The 26,231-nt window shown below is 33.1% G+C and overlaps 1 protein-coding gene across 4 annotated transcripts in view; it reads left to right on the forward strand.

Annotated features, from left to right (window-relative positions):
- The window catches only part of METTL15 (methyltransferase 15, mitochondrial 12S rRNA N4-cytidine), a 200,816-nt gene that overhangs the window by 46,370 nt on the left and 128,215 nt on the right, over positions 1–26,231 (forward strand). The window lies entirely within an intron of this gene.

Below are 26,231 nucleotides of genomic sequence, written 5' to 3' on the forward strand. Positions count from 1 at the left end.
ATGCACTGTTCATAATTTAACATGTTTTCTCACATAATATCACAAAACCCTGAATATAAAATAAGTAAAATTATTACCAATTTCTCCTTTTTACAGATAAAACACACAGAGGTTACCTTAGTTAGCTAGTAAGTGACAGTTTGAATACAAATTTAGGCAGGCTGGCACTAGAACCCACTCCAATGAATGATTCTTGAGGAGCTCATTCATTTTGGAGGCAACAGTAAAAAGAAAGAAATAGTAATTAGTGAAGAGAGTAAATTAGGGTGTACATTGTCATGGAAGGCCAAGGACCAAACTATGATACATATCGCAGGATTCAGAACATTTTAGAAAAAGTCATTGGACTGGGTAGTTCATAAGTTCTTGGAACGTGGTCACTGAGTCATGTTATAAAGCCCCCCAAAATTACCAAAGTGTATGTTTTCTTCAGTTTTCATAAATTTTTGATATTGTTTGTCCAGTACCTACTGTGAACTTTAATATACTCTATACAGACTGAATCCGAACTTTAGCAACCCTGGTATAGCCATTCTTTTAATAAATCCTGATGTCATTCTCAAAGGAGATCTTTCAGAAATAATCTAATTTTGGATTTGTTTTGGGCAATGGAATCTGTTAAAAATACCAAAAGCCATGACTAAATTAGCTCTACATAAAAAGAGAAGGACTGCAGAAAAGTTTAGTATAAAAAGTGAGGAAAATTAAAGTATGATTTGTACTCTGTAGTCAAGAAGGAGCAACTCATCATTCTTGGTGTGTTAATAAGGATAAAAATATTCATGTGGGTGTTTTGATAATTAATTAGTTAATGCGTATAAAATAATTGAACAGAAAAAAGTATGGAATAAATTTTAAATATTATTATTTTATTCCCAGAATTCTGTCAGGCTTCATGGCTACCTTCCCATGTGCCCATCATTCTACACCTGTTGTCAGAACTTCTCTCCACAACAGCACTGTTTATGCTGTCATTTGAAATCTGTTACAGATTTTTTCTTTTAACCCTCCACATGCTGTTACTTGGTTTTCTAATTTTAACAGAATGATTTTTCTTATGTACCTATATATATATATGTACCTATATATATATATATATATATATATATATATACATAACTACTTATGTATATACAACTATATATAACATATATATTTAGCATACACACAGGCATCATATGCATAGTGTAAACAAACATATTTCCTCATTTTTGGTGACTTAGATAAAATAATTGTGTTTATGAAATTTTTCCCCAGAATCACCTGACCCAAAATGACTTACTCTAGGAAATTTAATTTTCTTTAACTAAAATTTACCCAGCTTTTGTTAATTCTTTGATGTTCATTTCATTCTGTAGTCTGAAAATTAATTCCTTCTCCATTAAAATAGGAACCTCAATTTGAAACTTGCCACAGTTAACATACATCCCTGCTTTTATTAAAAATAATTATAATTAAAAATAATAATTATAATTGTAATACATTTAACAAATTGTAATTTATATTTCTTTAGAGAAGACTCTCTTTATTTGTTTTTAATAACGAAGCCCCACTTTTTTTCTACTGGGCTTCATTTAACTTTTAAACACCAAAATAGCATATATCTAGTTCTTTAAAAATAAACATGAATTAGCCGTGGAGATTAATCATTGTTAAAATGGAATCACTTTGTTTTAATATTTTTTATACACATACACATACAGTGTTACACTATTGTATCTTTCTTTACTGGTCTAAAAACAGAACAAGGATTTACAAAACTTTTTCTGTGAACAAAATTATGGCTTAAACAAAGAGGCGGATAAGATTAAAGATGGCGGTGTGAGAGGAGAGACAGAGGCTTCCTTGTAAAACTTGATAAAATTAGAAAATTTAATTGGTGCACTAATCCTGAGAGAGCAACAGGAAAGAGGATGGCGACAGACTGCACACACCTAGAGAAAAGAGCAGACCTCACCAAACAGGGTAACGTACTAGAGCTGTGGGTCCATGGGACCCGAGACCCTCCCCCACCCCAGCTCACTGACGGGAGGAAGAGAAACGGAGCAGGGAGGGAGTGGAAGGCTTGGGACTGCTGAATACCTGGCTCCAGAGATCTGCTCTGAGAGCACAAACCTACATTTCTTGGTGCTTTCATGACACTCGCATGACTATGGTGTTGGAAAGTTAATACAGACAGAGTTCCTGGGGAGACTGGGATTCCAGCTGCTTGTGGAAAGCAGGGATCCGTATCCAGCTCCTCTGGGACAAAAACTTACCTGTGTAATTGGCCCACAGGCTCAGACAGTGGAGAGAGGCACAGCAGCGGGGAGCTGGGAAACAGCTCTTTCCTCCCCCCAGGCACCAGTACCACTCCCCTGTGACCCCCGACATTGCTTCAGGGGCTGAGCAGCTCTAGAATAGAGCTTCTGGACACTAGAGGGTGCCATATACAAACATGAAATGCCAAAGGAACCTTGTCCAGAGTAAAATTATTAATACAACTCCCAAGAAAGATTGAATTGATATGGACCTCATGACTCTTCCGGAAAGGGAGTTCAAAATAAAAATCATCAACGTTCTAATGGAGGTATGGAAAGACATACAAGAACTCAGGAGTGAATTCAGGTCAGAGATCCAATCGTTGAAGAGTATGATGGAGGCTATTAAAAGCTGGCTGGATATGGTGGAGGAGACAATAAATGAAATAGAAACTAGAGAAGAGGAATACAAAGAAACTGAGGCACAGAGAGAAAAAAGGATCTCTAAAAATGAAAGAATATTGAGAGAACTGTGTGACCAATCCAAGTGGAACTATATTCACATTATACAGATACCAGAAGAAGAAGAAGAGAGAAAAAGGGATAGAAAGTGTCTTTAAGGAGGTAGTTGCTGAAAATTTCCCCAATCTGGGGAAGGAGATAGTATCTCAGGTCATGGAGATCCACAGATCTCCCAACACAAGGGACCCAAGGAAGACAACACCAAGACACATAGTAATTAAAATGGGAATGATAAAGGATAAGGACAAACTGTTAAAAGCAGCCAGAGGCAGAAATAAGATCACATACAAAGGAAAGCCCATCAGGCTAATATCAGACTTCTCAGGAGAAACCTTACAGACCAGAAAGGAGTGACATGATGCATTTAATGCCATGAAGCAGAAGGGCCTGGAACCAAGATTACTTTATCTGGCAAGATTATCATTTAAATTTGAAGGAGGGATTAAACAATTTCCAGATAAGCAAAAGCTGAGAGAATTTACCTCTCACAAACCATCACTGCAGTCTATTTTGGAGGGTCTGCTATAGATGGAAGTGTTCCAGGGCTGGATAGCAGTCACCAGAGGTAGTAAAACCACGGTAGATAGGGTGGAGCAGCTGATTGCGAGGCAAATGCAAAATTAAATTGACTATCCCCAAAGTCAATCAAGGGATAGACAAAAAGTACAGAATCTGATACCTAATATATAAAGAATAAAGGAGGAAGAAAAAGGAGGAGAAATAGAAAAGAACCTTTAGATTGTGTTTGTAACAGCATGCTGAGTGAGTTAACTTAGACTCTTAGATAGTAAGGAAAGTAACCTGGAACCATTGGTAACCACGAATCTAAAGCCTGAAATGACATTAAGTACATACCTATCGATAATCACCCTAAATGTAAATGGACTGAATGCACCAATCCAAAGACACAGAGTCACTGAATGGATGAAAAACCAAGACCCATCTATATGCTGCTTACAAGAGACTCACTGCAAACCCAAAGTCAATGGATGAAAAAAGATATTTCATGCAAATAATAGGGAGAAAAAAGCAGGTGTTGCAGTACTAGTATCAGACAAAATAGACTTCAAAACAAAGACAGTAACAAGAGATAAAGAAGGACATTACATAACGATAAAGGGCTCAGTCCAACAAGAGGATCTAACCGTTATAAATATATATGCATCCAAGAGAGGAGCACCAGCATATGTGGAACAAATACTAACAGAACTAAAGGAGGAAACAGAACGCTATGCATTCATTTTAGGAGACTTCAACACACCATTCACTCCAAAGGACAGATCCACCAGACAGAAAATAAGCAAGGACACAGAGGCACTGCACAACACACTAGAACAGATTGATCTAATAGACATCTATAGAACTCTATACCCAAAAGCAACAGGATACACATTCTTCTCAAGTGCACATGGAACATTCTCCAGGGTAGACCACATACTAGGCCACAAAAAGAGCCTCAGTAAATTCAAAAAGATTGAAATTCTACCAACCAACTTTTCAGACCACAAAGATATAAAACTAGAAATAAATTCTACAAAGAAAGGAAAAAGGCTCACAAACACATGGAGGCTTAACAACATGCTTCTGAATAGTCAGTGGATCAACGACCAAATTAAAGTGGAGATCCAGCAATATATGGAAATAAATAACAACAACAACACAAAGCCCCAACTTCTGTGGGCCGCAGTGAATGCAGTCTTAAGAGGAAAGTATATAGCAATCCAGGCATATTTAAAGAAGGAAGAACAAACTGAAATGAATAGTCTAATGTCACAATTATCAAAATTGGAAAAAGAAGAACAAATGAGGCCTAAAGTCAGCTGAAGGAGGGACATAATAAAGATTGGAGATGCAATAAACAAAATTGAGAAGAATAAAACAATAGAAAAAGTCAGTGAAACCAAGAGGTGGTTCTTTGAGAAAATAAACAAAATAGATAAGCCTCTAGCCAGATTTATTAAGAGAAAAAGAGAATCAACACACATCAACAGAATCAGAAACAAGAAAGGAAACATCACGATGGACCCAACAGAAATACAAAGAATTATTAGAGACTACTATGGAAATCTATATGCAAAGAAGCTGGAAAACCTAAAAGAAATGGGCCACTTCCTAGAAAAATACAACCTAAGATTGACCAAGGAAGAAACACAAAATCGAAACAAACCAATTACCAGCAAAGAAATTGAAGCAGTAATCAAAAAACTAACCAAGAAAAAAAGTCCTGGGCCAGATGGATTTACCTCAGAATTTTATAAGACATACAGAGAAGATATAATACTCATTCTTAAAGTTTTCCAAAATGTAGAAGAGGAGGGAATACTCCTAAACTCATTCTGTGAAGCCAACATCACCCTAATACCAAAATCAGGCAAATACCCCACCAAAAAAGAAAATTACAGACCAATATCCCTGATGAACATAGATACAATAATACTCAGTAAAATATTAGCAAACCGAATTCAAAAATACATCAAAAGGATCATACACCACGACTAAGTGGGATTCTTCCCAGGGATGCAAGGATGGTACAACATTCGAAAAACCATCAACATTATCCACCACATAAACAAAAAGAAAGACAAAGACCACATGATCATCTCCATAGATGCTGAAAAAGCATTCAACAAAATTCAACATCCATTCATAATAAAAACTCTCAGCAAAATGTGTATAGAGGGCAAGTACTTGAACATAATAAAGGCCATATATGATAAACCCAGCGAGAAGCTGAAAGCTTTTCCTCTGAGATCGGGAACAAGGCAGGGATGCCCACTCTCCCCACTGTTATTTAACATAGTACTGGTGGTCCTAGCCACAGCAATTAGACAAAACAAAGAAATACAAGGAATCCAGAGTGGTAAAGAAGAAGTTAAACTGTCACTATTTGCAGATGACATGATATTGTACATAAAAAAACCCTAACGGCTCCACTCCAAAGCTACTAAAACTGATATTGAAATACAGCAAAGTTGCAGGATACAAAATTAACGCACAGAAATCTGTGGCTTTCCTCTACACTTACAATGAACCAATAGAGAGAGAAATCAGGAAAACAATTCTATTCACAATTGCATCAAAAGAATAAAATACCTAGGAATAAACCTAACCAAAAAGTGAAAGACCTATACCCTGTAAACTATAAGATACTCTTAAGAGAAATTAAAGAGGACTCTAACAAATGGAAACTGATCACATGCTCTTGGCTAGGAAGAATTAATATCGTCACAATGGCCATCCTGCACAAAGCAATGTGCAGATTTGATGCAATCCCTATCAAATTACCAACAACATTCTTCAATGAACTGGAACAAATAGTTCAAAAATTCATATGGAAACACCAAAGACCCCAAATAGCCAAAGCAATCCTGAGAAAGAAGACTAAAGTGGGGGGGATATCACTCCCCAACTTCAAGCTCTACTACAAAGCCATAGTAATCAAGACAATTTGGTACTGGCACAAGAACAGAGCCACAGACCAGTGGAACAGATTAGAGACTCCAGACATTAACGCAAACATATAAGGTCAATTAATATTCAAAAAGGAGCCATGGACATACAATAGGGAAATGACAGTCTCTTCAACAGATGGTGCTGGCAAAACTGGACAGCTACATTTATGAGAATGAAACTGGGTCACTGTCTAACCCAATACACAAAAGTAAATTCAAAATGAATCAAAGACCTGGATTTAAGTCATGAAACCATAAAACTCTTAGAAAAAAACAAAGGGAAATATCTCTTGGACATACATATTAGCGACTTCTTCATGAACATATCTCCCTGGGAAAGATAAACAAAAGCAAAAATGAACAAGTTATACTATATCAAGCTGAAAAGCTTCTGTACAGCAAAGGACACCATCAATAGAACAAAAAGGTACCCTACAATATGGGAGAATATATTAAATGACAGATCCGATAAAGGCTTGACATCCAAAATATATAAAGAGCTCATGCACCTCAGGAAACAAAAAGCAAATAATCCAATTAAAAAATGGGCAGAGGAGCTGAACAGACAGTTCTCCAAAGAAGAAATTCAGATGGCCAACAGATACATGAAAAGATGCTCCACATCGCTAGTCATCAGAGAAATGCAAATTAAAACCACAATGAACTATCACCTCACACCAGTAAGGATGGCCACCATCCAAATGACAAACAACAACAAATGTTGGTGAGGTTGTGGAGAAAGGGGAACCCTCCTACACTGCTGGTGGGAATGTAAATTAGTTCAACCATTGTGGAAAGCAGTATGGAGGTTCCTCAAAATGCTCAAAATAGACTTACCATTTGACCCAGGAATTCCACTTCTAGGAATTTACCCTAAGAATGCAGCACTCCAGTTTGAAAAAGACAGATGCACCCCTATGTTTATTGCAGCACTATTTACAATAGCCAAGAATTGGAAGCAACCTAAATGTCCATCAGTAGATGAATGGATAAAGAAGATGTGGTACATTTACACAATGGAATATTATTCAGCCATAAGAAGAAAACAAATCCTACAGTTTGCAACAACATGGATGGAGGTAGAGGGTATTATGATCAATGAAATAAGCCAAGCGGAGAAAGACAAATACCGAATGATTTCACTCATATGTGGAGTATAAGGGCAAAGAAAAACTGAAGGAACCAAACAGCAGTAGAATCACAGAACCCGAGAATGGACTTACAGTTACCAAAGGGAAAGGTACTGGGGAGAATGGGAGGGTAGGTAGGGATAAGTGCAGGGAGGAAGAAAGGGGGTATTATGATTAGTATGTATAATGTGGGGGGTGTGGTAAAGGGGAGGGTTGTGCAACAGAGAAGTCAAGTAGTGGTTCTACAACATCTTAGTATGCTGATGGACAGTGGCTGTAATGGTGTTTGTGGGGGGGACTTGGTGTAGGGGAGAGCCTAGTAAACATAATGTTCTTCATGTAATTGTAGATAAATGATAACAAAGTAAAAAGAAAAACTGAAGGAAAAAGAAAAAAGTATATAAAAAATAATGACATGTTAGAGGATGATCTTTATGATCATTCTCCTGGGATCATAAAGTAAGAAATACTGCTCCATTGCCTTTCATCCCATAGTCTATGATTACCTTTTAACCACAGTTTTAACCCAGTGTAAGTACAATAGAATTTATTTGTTTGGAAAGCAGACGTATGTTAACTTTCAAAGAGAATAAAACACATTGTGCCCTAGGTTGTAGTTGTCTCCCCAAATTTAAATGTATATGATTTTATTTCACTTTGAAAAATTAATTTGTAAATATTTCAGTCTTTTCTGAGTCTAGTGGTATATACATTACTTGCATTTCCTCTTTTTACCCCACTGTGTAAACACTGCTTTTTATGCTGGTTGTCTAATTTTCTGCCATTAATGATTTGGATGATGTAAGATGAGTTTCTGTGTTCTCAGTGGTAATGTGAATTTATGGCCTAAATTGGTTTGTCTGGAAAACAATGTAAGTGCGTTGGAAATACTCCAGTAAAAGTAGGAGGAAGTACAGAATATAAGTTTCATGGTCCCATTTCTTTGTGGCTTTCTTCTTCATTAGCACCATCATTTCCAATATTATGAGCTATATTGTATTGCTTAACTCCTCAGTTCTAGAGAAGTTAAAGTTCTAGTCCAGCTGTGCTTTTTTATTTAGCTAATTTTAAGTGGTTGAGAAATCCTGTGCTGGAACCTCACAATTCAACAATAATTGCTTGAAACGGTTACCTGTTCTTCCTTTACCCTGCTATTCTGACCTACCTAACCTTTTGATTGTATTTGGTTTCTTTTTCCACTGAATTATAGAGTTATGCTATTGAAAGACAGTCATCAAATAATGGAGCTCCCAAGTTCTTTGAGAGATCTTTGCTTATTATTGTCAAGCAAATGAATATAGCTACTTATCAAAGTAGGAGTGAGGGTGGGTGAGTTTTGCTATGTCTGTGAATCAGGACTCTTGGTTGCAAGCAATAGAAACTGACTGTGGCCATCTCATTTGGGAAAGGAATTTATTAAAGTGAATTGGGTAGTTCCTACACTCAGTAGGAGGACCAGAGAACCAGGCTTAGAAAATGGGCAAAAATTAAAGGAAACTGAGCAGTGGCAAACATAACCAGGATCATGCCACTGAACAGTCCAGGTTGGGAATCTTTACTGGTTCCAGTGCCATTAGATTCTCAAACCAGTTGCTGCTGCTTAATTCTCAATACTTTGCCACCTCTAAACCACCCCCCGCCATAGAAAGGTGTTTTGATGCTGGATATAAAAAACCAAATTTATACTATAATGACATTAAAACTCTGTAATCTTTCTCAGTTCTTATTTCAGTATCTGCATCATCTGCTACTTAGATTTTCTTTTATCCAACATAAGTTAACTTTTTAAATCATTTTATTTTCTTGTTTTAGCCTTTTGAAAATGTGGAGAAAAACTGGTTAGCATTTATCTATGAAAACTCCTTGTATTCTAGAAGATTATAATGTGCCAATTCCTTTTTTAGTATTGAAGTGAGTAGAAGATTGTACTGAAAACTATTTAAAACCTTTAATTCAGTATTTTGCCTACAATTGGGGAAATATTCCTATACTTATGTCATTTTTTTATTCTGTCTCTTTTTTTTTCCTTTTTCCTCTCCCATCCTGTTTCCAGTCCCATTTTTTAATTCTTTTCTTTTTCTTTTTTCCTTTTTACTCTCCCAATCTGTGTCCAGGGCTCCCTCCCTTTGTCACATATTTATTGAGTACTTCTATGTTAAGGAATGGGTATCTAAAAAGAAAATGAGACAATGACACCATTGACCTGACTCACTCTTGAGGAAGCTCCCCAGTGTAGAACTATAATGTGTATATAAAGTAAATGCAAGTAATTACTGTTATAATTGAGAAATTAAAAAATGCTATAAAAATAAGAATACATTTTGGTAGGTCGTATATGGTAGGATAATTAAGCATAATCTTCTTGCTTTCACTCTTTCTCTTTTAGAATCAGTAATTCAAGTGCATTTAAAGAGAAATTTGAAATACAGAAAAACACAAAATAGTATAAGTAACATCCATATTCCCATTCATCTGAGGTAACATTTTGTAAAAATTCCTTTAATTTTTTTTTTAAAGAAATAAAACATTAACATACAACTGAAGTTCCCTTTAACAAACACCCACAGTTGCATCCTCAACCCCTTTCCTCCAAGGAAGCTGTAGTTTGGACTTAACCTGTAGGTAACAGGAAGTTGCTAGGATTTTTTTGAAACAGGGAAGTAACATGCTTAGATTTGTTTTGATAAGAAAACATTTCAGAAGGCAAAGTGGACATTAGACCAAAATGGGAAAGACTAGTAGAATTAATAAAAATGCTTTTGCAAAAGTCTAGAGGAATGATTCTGAGAATTTAAGCAATCACTGTTTACAACAAAGAGGGTAAAGTAGATTGGAGGCTGAATTCTGAGGGTGAATTCAAATAATTGGGTAGGGATATTAGAATGTATGTGAAAATGTCAAATATTCTTAAAAAGACTTTATTTTGTATAACTTGAAAATGAGATTAAAATTTTCCTTTTCTGTAAGTAATTCTGAGTTTATTTTAGTCTCAGTTTTCAGTAATGAGACTGAACAATATTCTAAACATTTTAGGTGACATTTCATTTTAGCACATTCTTATTAACAAACTAGCATTGCTGGTATAATGTTATATATAGTGATGTCATAGAGTTCCTAGCTGAGAACCTCATTAAGGTTTGTTTCTTTAATTTTCATAATTGAACTTTTACATATTTTAAGAAATTTCCCAGTCTTTGCTCTCTTAAAATTTACTTCAAACATGATCAGAGAAATTACTGTTTCTCATTCAGCAAGATGTGATTTTTATCTTCCATCACAAACAAAATATGGCTCTGGAAATGAAGAAACTTAAATATTCTATGGAGCTGTGTCTTGTCCTCCTTCCTTGCCTTGTCTTGTTCTTTCTTTCCCTTTCTTTTATCTTTCCTAGACTTATGAAGAGATATTTGCTACTAAGAAAAAACGTTTGCCTGACTATCAGAAGGATGGTTACCTTTGCAAAATGGTGTGGGATGAAGTTACTCTCTTCCTTGGTGCATATTTGAGATTCTACATAGTATATAGAAAGTCTATAATTTCCTCAGATCATAAATGTAGATTAAAGTGAACTTCCAAATACATTTGTGTATTTTATTGAGTTTTGATAATCTGCTTTTAATTAAACATGTGCAGCACAATTTTAGCATGAAGCCCATCTAAATTAACCGGAGCTGATCTACTATAAGAGAGCATAAATAGATCAGCCCCCTTTTCCGTATTGTTCTAGTAGCTTGTATTATACTGGAGATTATTAGTTTATTGTATGAACTTTCCTTAATAGAGTCAGCATATTTTTATTTAAGATAGGACAGTTTGGTCATATAACTTTAAAAGCATCATAGCAAATGTATCAGGTTGCTGATTTGATGATGAAAACTACACACTATTACTTTTTGATTACTTTAAAGGTCTGATTTTCTTTACTCTGTCACTATTTTCTGTCTTGCTATTCAGCATTCTACAACTGCCTTACATTCTGTTTTACATTTTATCTTCACAGTAGCCCAACAAATACTAAATCCTTGGTTTACAGATGAAGAACCTCATGCTGAGAGAGGTTGAGTTGCTTTTTCCATCATCTCAGACATTGTGTTAGATACTACCTAGAACAGTTACTGATTTCTAATTGTCTTCTAATATCAAGCCCATATACATTTCTCAAAGAAGAATAAATGGAAAGAGGCAGTACTGGACAATCAAATTGTTCAGCCAAAGGAAAGAAGAGCAAGCAAGTTATGAAGGGCTAGAAGAAAAGTCTTTTTTTTTTGCCATTCACTTTATTATTTTCATTTGCATCTTCTTTATTATGAGACTGTAGGAATTAATGAGTAATTGGAGCAGCTGATTAGGGCATGAAGAGTCTTAAAGACTTCTGAATCTGGGCTTTATAAAGAGGTTTGAGAATTTAAAGAAAACTTGTGAAAATACTGCAGGGAGTTCACATATAACCCACGCCCAGTTTCCCATATTATTTAACATTGTAGGTTACTGTGGTACATTATTTATAGCTAGTGGATTTCCTTAGCTTTTAGCTAATGTCCTTTTCCTGTTTTAGGGTCTTCTCCAGGGTACCAGAGTACATTTACTTGTCATGTCTCTTTAGGCTCTTCTTTGCTTTTGACAGTTTTTTTTTGTAGACTTTCCTTCTTTTTGAAAGCCTTGATAGTTTAGAGGTGTGCCAGTCAGGTATTTTATAGAATACCTGTCTTTTGGAATTTGTCTGATGTTCTACTCATGAGTTGACTAAGGTTATGGATTTTGGGGAAGAAGACCACAGAATAAGATGCTGTTTTTATCACATCATGTCAAGTACATGCTATGATTTCACACTGTTGATGTTGACCTTCATCACCTGACTGAAGTAGTATTTGCAGATTTACCCATTACAGAGTTACTCTTTTTCCATTTTCCATACTGTATTCTTTAGAAGGAAGTCACTGTGCACAGCTCACACTTAATTAGTGAGAGTTACACTCCTTTCCTTGGGTGTGGAGTGTCTACATAAATTATTTGGAATTCTAATGCAAGGGAAATTTTTCTCTTTTCCCTCATTTTTCATTTGTTGAATTATATGTTTATGTCAGTATGGACTCATGGATATTTATTTTATACTTTGGGATATAATCCAGTATTTTATTTGTTCAAAATGTTTCTGTTTTGGCTGTTGTGAGCTCTTTCCATTGGCTCTTGTGTCCCTCTGACATGCCCTCATCCCCCATCAACAAAGGTTGTTTGTTTTCTTTTTTATTTAGTACTTTCTTACTTCTTGGCACTATAAATGATACAGATTCATCTTGTATATATTCTGCCCAAGTCCTAGATTATCCATTTCTCCTATTTTAGGAGAATGGTATTAAAAATCAAGATCTGGGTGTTAGGTGTATTCATTGTTAACTACAGTGTCCTTGATTCTACACTCACTCAACTGACAGAACAAGCAAAGGAAATATATGCATGTGTAGTAACCTGTTTATGTGTACATACCTATAAGTTTTTCTGTATGTAACCATGTGTTTCTGTATTAAGCTAAACTAGAATTCATACTGATATCTTTTCTGTGCTTTTTATTTTTACATGTGCTTATTATATATTTAAGTCCTTTGGGATTTCTTCCTAGGTTCTGTTTTAGGACCTTTACTCTTCCTATTTTATACTTCCTGTTCACATTTCAACTGATACATACTTTTTCAGATCGTAAAATAATCAAATACTGGAATTCTCAATTATAAAGAGGTAGTCATTCTTATCAGTATCTTGGTATTTTGTATACCCTTATAAAGAATCTTAATATATGTTCAAGCAGTTCATATCTGTGTCTTTTTATATGTGTTAGGAAGATGTGCTCTTCATTAGTAATATGAGTTGTTAATATGCTTTCTACCATTTGACATTTGACTTTTGACTTTGCTTCAGAAAGATTATTTTTGTTTTATTGTTTTTGAATTTTGGGTCATAGTTAGCAAGGACTTTCTCATTTCATATTTATATAACCAAGTTTTATCAAATACTGTATGTTTTTACCTTTAAATACTGAATTTATTTGAAATTTGTAGAAATATACAGTACTATTTAAACTGTATTATATACAGGAAATATGGACTCAGATAACGATTCCAAACTTCTCTCTCTCTTCAAGACCTCCATTTTGAACTCTAGAACCATACATCTGCCTCCATATTAGAGATTTTCTTTAAATTTCTTGCAGGCACCTATTAAAATGATCTCAAACAACTCCTTATTAATTTTCTCAAACCTGCACCTCTTTATGTCTCAGGGAATGGTATGGCCAGCCATTTTCTAAGTCAGAAACTCAGTATTAACTTTAAACTCCTATCTTCCTCACTCCCTTCACCTAAGAAAATAATCATCAAGCACTGTTACAGTTTTGGCTAGAGTCTTTCTCAAGTATATTTCTGCTTGTTCTGCTTCCATTGCCTGAATCTAAGCTACTTCCATCTTTTTCTTAGATCAGTGCAGTAGCGCTATATCTGAAAATCTCTTGCCCTTAAAAAGCACACATATTTGGAGGTAGGAGAAAATAAATGGGTAAACAAATATATGTAGGCATGTATATTTTCAAGTAATGACAATATAATCACATTCTGCATTTTGCTATAGGAAGATTAAATTAGTGTTAGTATGGAGTTTAGAAGTAGGGAAGAAAACTGGATGTGAGGAAATTAGTTAATAGGTAAAAAGGTAATGAAAACCTGACTAATGATAGTGGTGGAAGGAAATCATAGGAAACCTCATAAAAAACCTCATCTAAAGCAGTGCTGTTGATGAACTTAAAATTCAATAAATATTTCCTGGAAACTTCTTGGAATTATATAATAGAAAGCTTCAGAAGTCTGTGAGATATGATACCCTATAAAAATAAAAATTAATAAATACAAAATGAAGTTTCTCCACAAATCTAGAGGTTGTTCTGAACAGAAGTAGGTGAGTTTGTAAACTTTTCACATTGGCTATGGTCCTCTTTAGGTAGCTAAATAAATCCCAGCTGAACTTTGAATATGTATCTTCAGTCAGTTGCTGGAGATTTTTTAAATGTTTGAAAATTTATCATTCAGGAAATGCTTAAATATTATGGTAAGATTGCACACTGGTATATTATGCAGCTTTTAGAATGGATGAGACAGAGGAGATAGGTGATATTAATATAACAGGGTCATTATGAGGACTAAAAATGGTAAGCTGATTGGACACTGCTTGGCACATGGGAAGCACACAATAAATGTTAACTGGTTTTTTTTTACATGGATGCCCAACTATTAAAATAATAAAGACAGTTACCTCATAGTTACAATACTAGTCATATAGTATAAATTTTATGTTATATTGTTTTTGTAGACAAATCTATATATGCAGATTTAAATTTATGCTTGCACATGTATAGAACAAGATATGAAAAAGAAGCACTTCTAACTTCATATTGGGCAAGCCGAGTGTAAGAGGTAGAAACCCACAACTTATTTTTCATTGTTATTTATTGTTTGAATTGTTAAAAAGAGCAGGTATTTTCTAATCTGCAAAATAATATAGAAAGAAACGAGTGTATTCTGATCTGGAAAGGTCTTTAGAAATGATAGTTTCATTAGTTTGTTTCATATATGTGGACACTTGTCCAGTTTGTTGGCAGTAGACTTAGATAATTCCTACTTTAAAGTGCTTAGCTGCTACAGCAAATTAACTGGTTACTTGGGGAATAGCATTACTGTGTTTGTTGTGTATGAGAAAGTGTGATGTTTTAATTTATGTCACTTTATGTCACACAGGCAAATGATCAGATATCTGGAAAAAAGTATACCTTTGATTTTATAAAATGGAAGACCATAACTTAAGTTTTAATGTTACAGTACTTGAGTATATATAATTTAGATATGCAAGCCTTGCTCTCTTAGATGTTTTTCATTTTTAGCCATATACTCTTTTTAGGATTCCCAAACACTGGTCCACAGCCAGATTAGGTTAATATTCTATTCATTGTCTTTCCTTACAGTAGTTTTTGTGGTACTTGAAAATACAAGGAGTACCATATCAAAAATTTTTATACAATTAACTTTTTAAATGGGAAGGCATTTGAGGACGTTATCATAGTTGACTCGACCTATTTCTGACATTTAGTTCACCAAACAAAACAATATATGAATCACATATTATTCTAAAATAAATCGAAATATATCATTGGAAAAATATTTTAATATTCTGACAAAGTCTTAAGCCAAGGCATTATTAAATAACTTTGATCTTTTGTTTGTATTTAGAGATGAAAATTATCAAGTCAGATGTTATTCATATGCTGTAATTCATTTACTATGAATTAAAAGTTAATGATGTAATGACATCAAGCAAATGTTTAAAAACATTGGCTCATACCTCACTGTTTAACTTATTAGTTTATAATATTCATAACAATAAATAATAATTGAATAGAAGTACAGAAGAAACAGGAAGATACATATTTCAAAACCTGATACACAATATCAACTGCAAACTGATATTAGGACTCAACTGAGTTTGTTTTCAATTGTCTAGTTTCAAAGTCTTGCTATTATCCATACACTCTTTAGGCTGAGCCATACCTTTCAGCCATTTGGAGCATGGTTATTCTTGTAATTTCCTCAAAGTCAGTGTGAATGATACAATTATAGATAGCAAATCTTCTCTGTTGCTTTCTTTTTTTAAACAGAAATGTCATCACTGAATCCCTTTGGTATAAAATAATAATGTTTATTTCCTAAAGGAAACTGTGATTGTTTATATAAATGATACTATGAAAATATGTAAACTTGTTTCTTAGTAACCCATCCATCACCTATTTTTAATGTTTACATTCATGAGGTATCATTTACCATAGTCTTTTCACTGTATTATTTAGTCATATGGCTTTTCTTTTACTGCTTTATTTCCTAGAACATATTTGAACTTGTAATAAAATAAACCATATAGGTGGCATTGTAAGCTGACTTAGTGTTCCAGTAATGTTGAATCTTCATTTCTCTTGGAAAGCCACAAGTAATGTTAAATCATTTATTGTTGATTCGTAATTCCAAGTTTAATTTCTTTAACATACAATTTTGAAATTTGGGGTTATAAACCTTGCTGCAAGTCACTAATAAACTACCAAATACGAGTTTTGTGTGTTCAGTTTAATATCATCCTGTCCTATATATCTTTATTTTTTATTACCTAAAGAAAGAAAGTCTACAGGATGTCATAGATAAAAATAGGATTATGTCTAAAGGAGAATGTCATAATAAAGATAGGATTATGTCTAAAGTCCATATCAAATATTATTTATGGAGAAAGAGACCATGAAATAACTCCAAGGATTTTTCCTAAACTCTGATTTGAATTCTTTTTGAATTTGGTGTATAACCTCCTTATATCTATTCCTTGAGTTGTTATTTTGACAAGAGTAAACAGATCTGGATCAATTTATTAAGGTCTCAATCATGGAGCAAGTGGTAGTAAATGATATAAACCAATTTAAAAACCTCATAATGCCATCAGTTGAAATATACAATTAGTGAACTTCATTTCCATTTGGTGATTCCCTGTGGCAACTAGTTATACAGTATATTATATATCATATTTTATAAAAATATCCCTAGGATGTTATACAAGAGTATTTTATGATTTGTTAAAATAACATAATAGAAATTTCAATAAATGAAAGACTTCCAAATTGATCACAATCAGCTGTGTTTCTTCTTTGCAACAACACATAGTTATGAAGCCAATACTGCAAAATTCTTTGGAAGCAGATTTCATATACATTTGTAGTACTATTGATTTGTAATTTTTCTTTTCAGGGCTCCTGCTAGAGCCCACTACAGTTTCTATGTCTTGAGTTAATGTAATTGATCGACCCTTAAATGTTGATTATACTTTATTAACTGCCTTAATTTTTTTCTTGATCAATAACTATTCAAAAGTTAATTTAATGTTGTTTATTACTGGTGCTTTTAAGATGACTTTTCATAAAGAGAAACCTCTGGCTTCTAATTCCCCGTAATAGTTCTCTTGCCTGTGATGGTAATAATTCATTTAGAGAATGGAAATAGATGGCCTCTTCTTGTTTTTATCCTAGAACATGGATAAAATACCTTTCCCACTTGAACCTATTTTTTGCTATGGCTAATAATAACAAGGATAATTTTTATTTTCATAAATTATAAAGATCAACTTATTTTCAGAAAGCATTGGAAAAATCATTTCAAACATTTATCAATCTTTTGATTACTCTTGTAATATAAATTTCTAGATCACTTGACAAGATACTAAGTTGTAATAGAATTATTTCAGGTATATTTAACTCTTAAAAATGCAAATATCTCTCTTAATGTATAGTCAAATATGTTTAGATCTATATTTTAGAATTACAGAATATTTGAGCTTAAAGAAGTCATCATTTTTAATCTGCTTGCCTTATCTTTGAGGAAATTAAGGTGTAGAGAAGTAAAATTACTTCCTGAAGTCATATAGCTACATTTTATATAAAGAACTTAGCATGATGCTTATGTATGAAGTGTTTAATAATTATTGATTTATATGTCAGTAATTTCAAAACTTGGATAAGTGATCATGACAGTAGAGGCAAAATTAATGTTTACATTAGGTAGAATTATAATGTGAATTAATAAAAATTAAAATATTAACAAAAACAAGCAAACATTTCAAATGATGGGATAGGCAGTATTTGCTATACTTAGCTCATTTGCTTTAGTTACATGTTCAACTGAAGTAATAGATGTAGACTGTTACTAATGAAAGTTACCCTAGATTTCATTTACATTACACTGTGTAATGAAGTTGTAACACCGAGCCTACTAATATTAACATTGCTTGACAACAGTGAGATACTATAGGCAAGTGATGCCACTTTCATATGATTATAATAATAAGTTTTGTATTTTAAACTTATCCCTGAAGTTATAAATTATTTTGTAAAACTGAACCAGTGGAAATATTTTTACACTTGCCTGTAGAATTTTAAATTGATGACAGTACTTTTACTTAAAATTACCTGAAATTTTAAATCAAACATTTACTCTCCTTATAAGTTGATGAAATTCGTGGAAGTTTTCTCTTTATGATATCTGTCTGCTTTGGGTATAAGGTTAATTCAAATTGCTTTTTCTTTCTCCTTTGTGTCATAGTTTTTTATGTACTTTTTGGGATATTCTTGAAAATTCAGTAATTAACTAAAATTGGAAGACTTAGAAAAAACCTGGAATACAGTTTTAAAGAAATAAAAATATCTCAATTTTATTTGTGCTTCATATTAATGTAAAGATATGCCTTTCAAGGGAAAATCTTTTTATAAAAAAGTATTTTTAATAGAACAGTTAGTCAAGAATAGTCTTCTTTACAACTTAAAAAGAAGGCATTCTTACTAATTGGTCTTCACAAAGAGCACTAGTATGTAATTTGTCATCCTAGGAAACCCCTTTTTATAAACCATGTGTACAGAGGGTCTGCCTTTTATTAAAAATTTTACTCAAAATTTCCATTTATGTTACTGATGGCCCTGCATGGAAAAGTTGTAAGTCCAAAAAGGATTCAACCAATAAAAATATGGTAATGATATATTACAAAATATGCTGGATGAAAATAAATATTTAATATTTCTTTTAGGTATTTGGACATGAATTAGTAATTAATAACTAGCTGAGGTAGTTATTAACTCTTGGAAAAACAGTTATACAAGAAATAAAATGTGACGAAAGTCACAACATGACTGAACTGGAAAAAAAAAAAAGGAATAGTTACACATTTATATACATAAACACAAAATATTAATTTCAGTCCAAATTGTGATATAAGTATATTGAGTGAATGAACAAAAAACAAAGTGAATATAGATGGTTGTATAAGATAGCCCAATCCTAATCTTCCATAAATATATAATCAATAGATAATATCTAAAAAATTAAGTCACAAAAAGCATTATTTCAATAGAAATAGGGAAATAAATATTAGAAGACATAGCTAAACAATCTGAAAATGGTAGCCTATGGAGAGCTACATAGGGATAGCTATAACCTTGGTTTAGTTTGCTTTTTAAGCTATGTAAATGACTATTTTTAATGAAAATGTGAAAGATACATAAAAATAGAGAAAAAGTTCAATGAACTCCTGTATTCTAATCACATGGAATTAGCCATTATCAAGATTTTGATACACTTGCTTCATGTAAGCATATTAGTTTAAACTTTTTTAATGAAAAAATATTTAGAAATACCTCTGAGATAAATGACTGATATAGGGAATCAGAAGTAGTGGGAAAAGGGAGAACTTTTTTCTTTTAAATAGTTTTATTTTTATTTTTATCTTACAGATTCTTATGCCATGCACCATTCTAAACCATTTAAACTTTACACTTGTTTAATCCTCATAACAAATTTAGATGGGTACTAGAATCATTCCTGTTTTACAAAAGAGAGTTGGCTATCATTTGAGGTTTTTTCAATGATCAGATGTTCCTTTTTAAATATATATTTTAAAAATAATGGGCCAAACATCAAAAAGACTAGGAACAACAAATGCTGGTGAGGATGCAGAGAAAGGGGAACCCTCTTACACTGCTGGTGGTAATATAAACTAGTTCAACCATTGTGGAAAGCAATATGGACATTCCTCAAAAAACTAAAAATAAAAATACCATTTGACCCGGACATTCCACTCCTAGGAATTTACCCAAAGAAAACAAGTTCTCATATTCAAAAAGACATCTGCTCCCTTATGTTTATTGCAGCACTATTTACAATAGCCATGATATGGAAGCAACCTAAGTGTCCATCAGTAGATGAATGGATAAAGAAGATGTGGTACATATACACAATGGACTACTATTCAACCATAAGAAAGAAAAATAATCTTTTTTATAAAAGTAGTATATAGACATAAATCCATGATGTATTTCAGATTTAGTTGCTAGTATTCTAATGTTTAATTATGAACTTCAAAATTAAAAGAGCAAGTGGTGATATATTATGGAAGAAAGTTCTTTTGGCTTAGAAATATTTTAAGAAGCAATAATAATAATATGTCTGAAATTAGATAAACCCCTAAAAGATAAAGTTGATTTATTTTTAAGCATATTGTGAAAATAGTCAGAAAATAGCTTAGCATTGTGTTCTGACAGTAGAACATCTCAACAGAAAGTACTAGTTTTTTCTACCTAATTTTTTCCTTCTAGCAAGACTAAGAAGAATTTTCTTGATCTGGGCTGATATTTTAATGTTCATTATTTTCCATTAGCCTGCTCCTGACTCTTTTGGTATACTCAGTGTTTATATATTTAAAATATTTTTCATAATGATCAACCAGATCATCTGAAGTTATTTGGAATACCATGTTTGACTTCACACATAGGCAATTAAACTTCCTTTGCTCATTTGTATGTCTTTTCAGGATCAGATATTCATTCAAAGATCATATATTCTCCGTCTTCTGTTATCTTCCTTAAGACTATATCAAATGTATAGGCTTGGTTATTTGCGTTATGAAGACAGATGATACTACCTGACAACAAATGATAACACATTCTAAAATACAACTTGGCACCACTGAAAGATTCCTAGGTTTACGTGTTTATCAGCTTATTTTGGAGTCATGTTTACTGCAACATGAATCTAGAATTGGAGGTAGAGAATTGAGGGTAGGAGTTAAATTTTAGACGTAGGGCTGACGAGTGATTGGAAAAATTGAGTTTTCATCTAGTTAAAATAGTTTCCTCCTTAAATCCAGAAAATGTGATTTAAGATGATTTGATTTAAAATGGGTTGAAAATACTGGATTTTTTGTTTGTTGTTTATAAACAGAAATAGCTCAGAAGAACCACTTGAAAAGTGGAAGAAAGCAGGAATATTATAGAGGGAAGACTACCTTCCCTTTGTTATTAGATTTATAACAGTATACAGTTTTTTAAGTCATGTCCTTTGTATTCTAACATAATATAGTCCTGGTGCTTAAAAATATACTTAAATATATGGTAGTTTGCATGCTACACTTATTGTTTAGAAACCTGAATGGTCCCTGCAATAATGGTCATTGGCACTTTAGTACCTTTGGAACTCTGAATCACTTATATTACTTTGGATTATTGCTTTAAGGACTCCAACCATACTCTTTGTAAGTGCTGAGGGAAGTATGTGTTATAATTGGGGGAGGGACAGGCAGTACATAACACAAGTTTCATAACTATCTAAGAACAACAGGTAGAAGGTCTGTGATAGATTTTCAAGCCTCTTAATTATTTTTCATAGGCAATAAATAATTTTGACTTAATTTTCTGGGCTTTGATCTATGATGTTTTGAAAGGCAATATTTCTAAACCTATTCTATATAGAATTAGATACTTTGTATTATTGTCACCATCAAATGTTGAATGGCAAAAACAATATTTGTGTAGTGATTTTCAGTGTTCTTTAGGGTACCCATGTGGTTTTCTAGCAATGTGTTAGGACTCTTATTAGTTGTGTGGAGAAGTGTATGTTTACCAACATCTATAGTAAAGACCACCTGAAAGAAGCCAATATTGAATTTTAAGATCCAAACCAAATAAAATTCTTAATAGTAATTCTGCTTATCTTCCAAGCATTTTGAAAACACTGTACAAATTAAACAAGACCATCATTTAATACCAATCTGAAGTTTACTTTAATGTCTTTTCAAGAGGTAGTATTTTCTTAAGGGTTTTGGACTTCCCTTTTTCTTTGAGTAAGCTACCTGTTTGTTCATCTATATACTTAACAAATATTTATCACTTGTGCATAGCGTTACTGGAAATCTACATCTGGAGTTTCTGTTTTGTCCTGCTTACTGTTTCAGACATTTAGGCAGTACCTGTAATGGGGTTCTCCAGAAAAACAGATTAAGATGTTTGAGTGTGTGTAAGTGGTTTATTTTAGGGAATTGACTCATACATTTGTGGGAGCTAGCAAATCCAAAATCTGGCAAGCTGGAATCTCATTTCATGCAGGGGTTAATGCTGCAGTCTTAAAGTAGTAGTATTTCATCTTCCTTCAGGAAACCTTAGTTTTTCTCTTAAGGCCTTTCAACTGATTAGATGAAGCCCCACCCACACTATGGAGGATAATATCACTTAAGGTCAATGGATTTTAGATACATCTATAAAATATCTTCACAGCAACATTTAGATTAGTATTTGATTAAATAACTGGACCTATAGCCTAGCCAAGTTGACGCATAACACAACACTGTTTATTTGAAGTTACCTACAATTGTATTCTTCCAAATGAATATGATGAGTCTTACTTACCCAAATGTTTTTAAAGACTTCTGCTAGCTTAGATAAGCTCCTCAACCTCAGAGTCTGTTTCCTGTTCTATAAAATAGGGCAAAATATCTCACAGGAGAATGAGATGAGTATTGAATGAGTCAATATATGCTAAATACCTAAAGGCTTCCTGGCTTACAATAGATGCTCAATAAATATTAATTTTCCTGTTTTCCTTTATTCTTTTGAAAACAAAATTTGTTTAATTACCAAAATATTTATATTCATTTATTTGTGTAGACATTCAACAAATACTTATTTAGCTCCATGTGGCAGGTACTATTCCAGGTATTAAAGATACAAAATTGTATCTACCCTTTTAGAGCTTGCCTTCCAGGGATGGGACACAGATATAACAACAGGAAAAGGAAATATATAAGATAGGTTATGTTAGATAAGTACTATAAAGAGAAGTAAAGAAAGGAGTTAAGAGTATTGGCAGTGAAGAAAAGGGTTGCAGTTTAAACAGTTTTATCAGAGATAGCCTTACCAAGCTGATTATATCTAAGCAAAGACCTGAAAGAAAAGACAGAGGAAGTGCTCTATTCTTGAATATCTAGGCTCTGATGGGACTGGCAGATAAGACATTAAGTGCATAGATTTCGGTCAAGAGTGTGTTTGATGGACAGCATGAAGTTTCTGGTTGTTAGACTAGAGTGATCTAGCAGTAGAAAAGCAGAAGATGAAATCAGACATGTTGGTTGAAGTGTACTGAGCAAATTTTGAAGGGCCTTGTGAAATAGGAAGCCATCTGAAAGTTTTGAGTAGAAGAAGAGTGATATATTTGTGCTACTCAACAAAAAAAATATAGGAACTTATAAGGGCTTTTGTTAAGGGCATAAACTCAGACGATACACTGCATGGTTTCAAAGGCTCTGTAATTTATTAACCATGCAACCTCAGGCGAATTACTTCTCCTCTGAAATGCAAATAAATAAAAGCCTCTAAATCATACAATTGTTATGTAAAGTAACCTTTGCTTGGCATATAGAAAATCTAATAATTCTTTCCTATTATTTTTGGTAATAATAAAAGGATCCATCTCTAATATGAGCATTCTGTGCTAGTGATCTTAAATTGATACATAAAACCTGTTCTTGTCATCGATTTAAATGTAAAACTATAATATATTGATAAATTAGAAATGATTATGAATAAAGAAATATTGATTTTGAGATGGTCACATTCTAACAGGATCATGGTGATATCCTGAAAAGCAGATTATCTCCTCTGATGATACCGTTTTTTTGGTCTGTGCTGTCATCATCCTTTCATGCAAATAGATTTGAAAGTTTTGTGACAACTTTGACATTTTTTCCTAACTTTATTGTTTACATCTTAACTAAGCTTCAATTCTTATGAATGCTTCTTTATGGTAACATTCTTCTACCATTTCTCTAATAGGGGCCCTTTCTTCCCCTATCTGTCATTATCTTAGTGCAAATCCTATCACTTCACTTCACAGGCGCTCATCTGTTCTCCTGCTTCTTGTCAGTGGAAATAGTAGGTATTACTACTAATAATATTATTATTATTTTGAACACTCACTATGTACCAGAAAGTATTCTGAGCGTTTAAATTCATTTAATCCTCATTGTAACCATGAAAGGTCAGTACTTTTTATTCCATTTTATAACTAAGAGAGCAGACTCAGAAAGTTAAACAACCTAACATTCATCCCAGTCTGTTCTATTTCTTCTTACAATTTCTTATATTCCATACAATTAATTAATGATTCAAGAGTAATGTTCCTTTGCCTTTGTTTCAGATTTTCCTGTCCCCTAGGAAACATTTTTTCCTCTGTTAAACTTAGCTACTCATAATCCAGATTTAACTTTATTACTAAAAAAAGATTTAACATTAATACTTTAGAAAGAAGAAGAAAATTAATTTTATTGAGACAAGATTTCTCCTGTGAAAAGAATAGAATTTAAGCTATCAGATGAAATATTTGCAGAATTAGGCAGAATGAGTCATCATAGTACCATCACTACTCTTGATAAAATGAGAAAATAGTTAAATTTATTACAGTGCATTGATTGTTTTGTTTGAAGTATAACTTTCATGTTCATTTGAGATTTTTTTTCTTTTATACAAGCCCATGTAATAGTTACAAATAAAACAAAATAAGCACATGGCAGACAGATACTTAACAGAGCTTGATAAGACAATAATAAATCAAGGTGTTTGGTAAGAAAAATGTTTGTTCAGAATGTTAGTTGACTATAAGTTTGTTGGCCTTCTATGTTCACAGTTATTTCAGGTCTACAAATGCATCAGTGTGACAAATGTCTACCTGTCAACAGATCAGACAGAGAACAGAAGTAAAGCCTGAGAGAAGTCAGTGAGATAGTCTTGATTCAGTATACAATGGTAGAACAATAGCTTGCCTTAGCAGTTATAAGCATTTCAGTGACATTATAAAGCAGGTAATTCTAGTGATATTTTAGTCATAATATCCATTAAATCATATCATATCTTATCATGTCCAAATAACTAGCTCATCTCTCTTAACATTGGTCTCAATAATTAAATCAAAGACGCTGCTCCCCTCTGTTGCCCTTGGTGAATGTGCCAGATCCACTGTTCAGCTGAACTTTGAACAACACAGTGTCAACTGCCCAGGTCCACTTATATGTAATGATTTTCAAGAAGTACATTGGAAAAATTTTTGGAGATTTGTGACATGAAAAATTTGAAAAGACATTTTCTTTTCTCCAGCTTACTTTATTGTAAGGATACAATATATATGTGTGTATTGACTGTTTATGTGTTTGATAAGGCTTCCTTCCAGTCAACAGTAGGACATTAACAGTTAAGAATTTTGGAGAGTCAAAAGTTGCATGTGGATTTTTAACTGTTTGGAAAAGTCAGTGCCCCTAGGCCCTGCATTGCTCAAGGGTCAATGTGTTTGCGGGCATAGTGTTCCCAAAATCTGCATAATATAATTTGGCTATACAGTATAACATTTATTTTAACATTTTTTTTACATGTATCAATTTTTTTGGCCAGAGTGAGCTTTTAAAAATATAAATATAACTGGGTGTTCTTTAAGCATTTTCAGAAACCAAACTTCTTACACCCACTATGGATTAGTGCTCATGATAATTGGCCCTATTACATTAGCAGATTTCAATTTTTTTTTATTCTCTTCAAATCTCTGCTCAGCAATTCCCCTCACTTCACTATTTCAAATTTACTACAAAGAATTATTCTTATTCTGTTTCCACATGAAATTCTTAAACCTCTTAATCTTCCTCTCAAGCTGCCTGTGTCTTCTCATACATTAGTTTTCTCTCTTCTGGACTAAGAAGTCATTCCTTGGCCTCTTGAACACTAATTGAAAGGTGATGGAGGAAGGGCAGGGCAGTGTGGGAAGAAGAGAAAATAAATGCTTATCTTATTTTTGCCTATATCTGTAGTTCTACTGCCAATTTACATTTTCTAAATAAATGATTCCAAAATACTCATGTGTAAAATGAAATTATTTTATCTATCATATAGACTGTTTTAAGAATGAAATTAGTCAAATTTTTAGAGTATGTGAGTGCTAGCACAGAAATGCATGATAAATGGT

The sequence above is a fragment of the Manis javanica genome, chromosome 11, assembly GCF_040802235.1.
Source record: "Manis javanica isolate MJ-LG chromosome 11, MJ_LKY, whole genome shotgun sequence".
Taxonomy (NCBI): domain Eukaryota; kingdom Metazoa; phylum Chordata; class Mammalia; order Pholidota; family Manidae; genus Manis; species Manis javanica.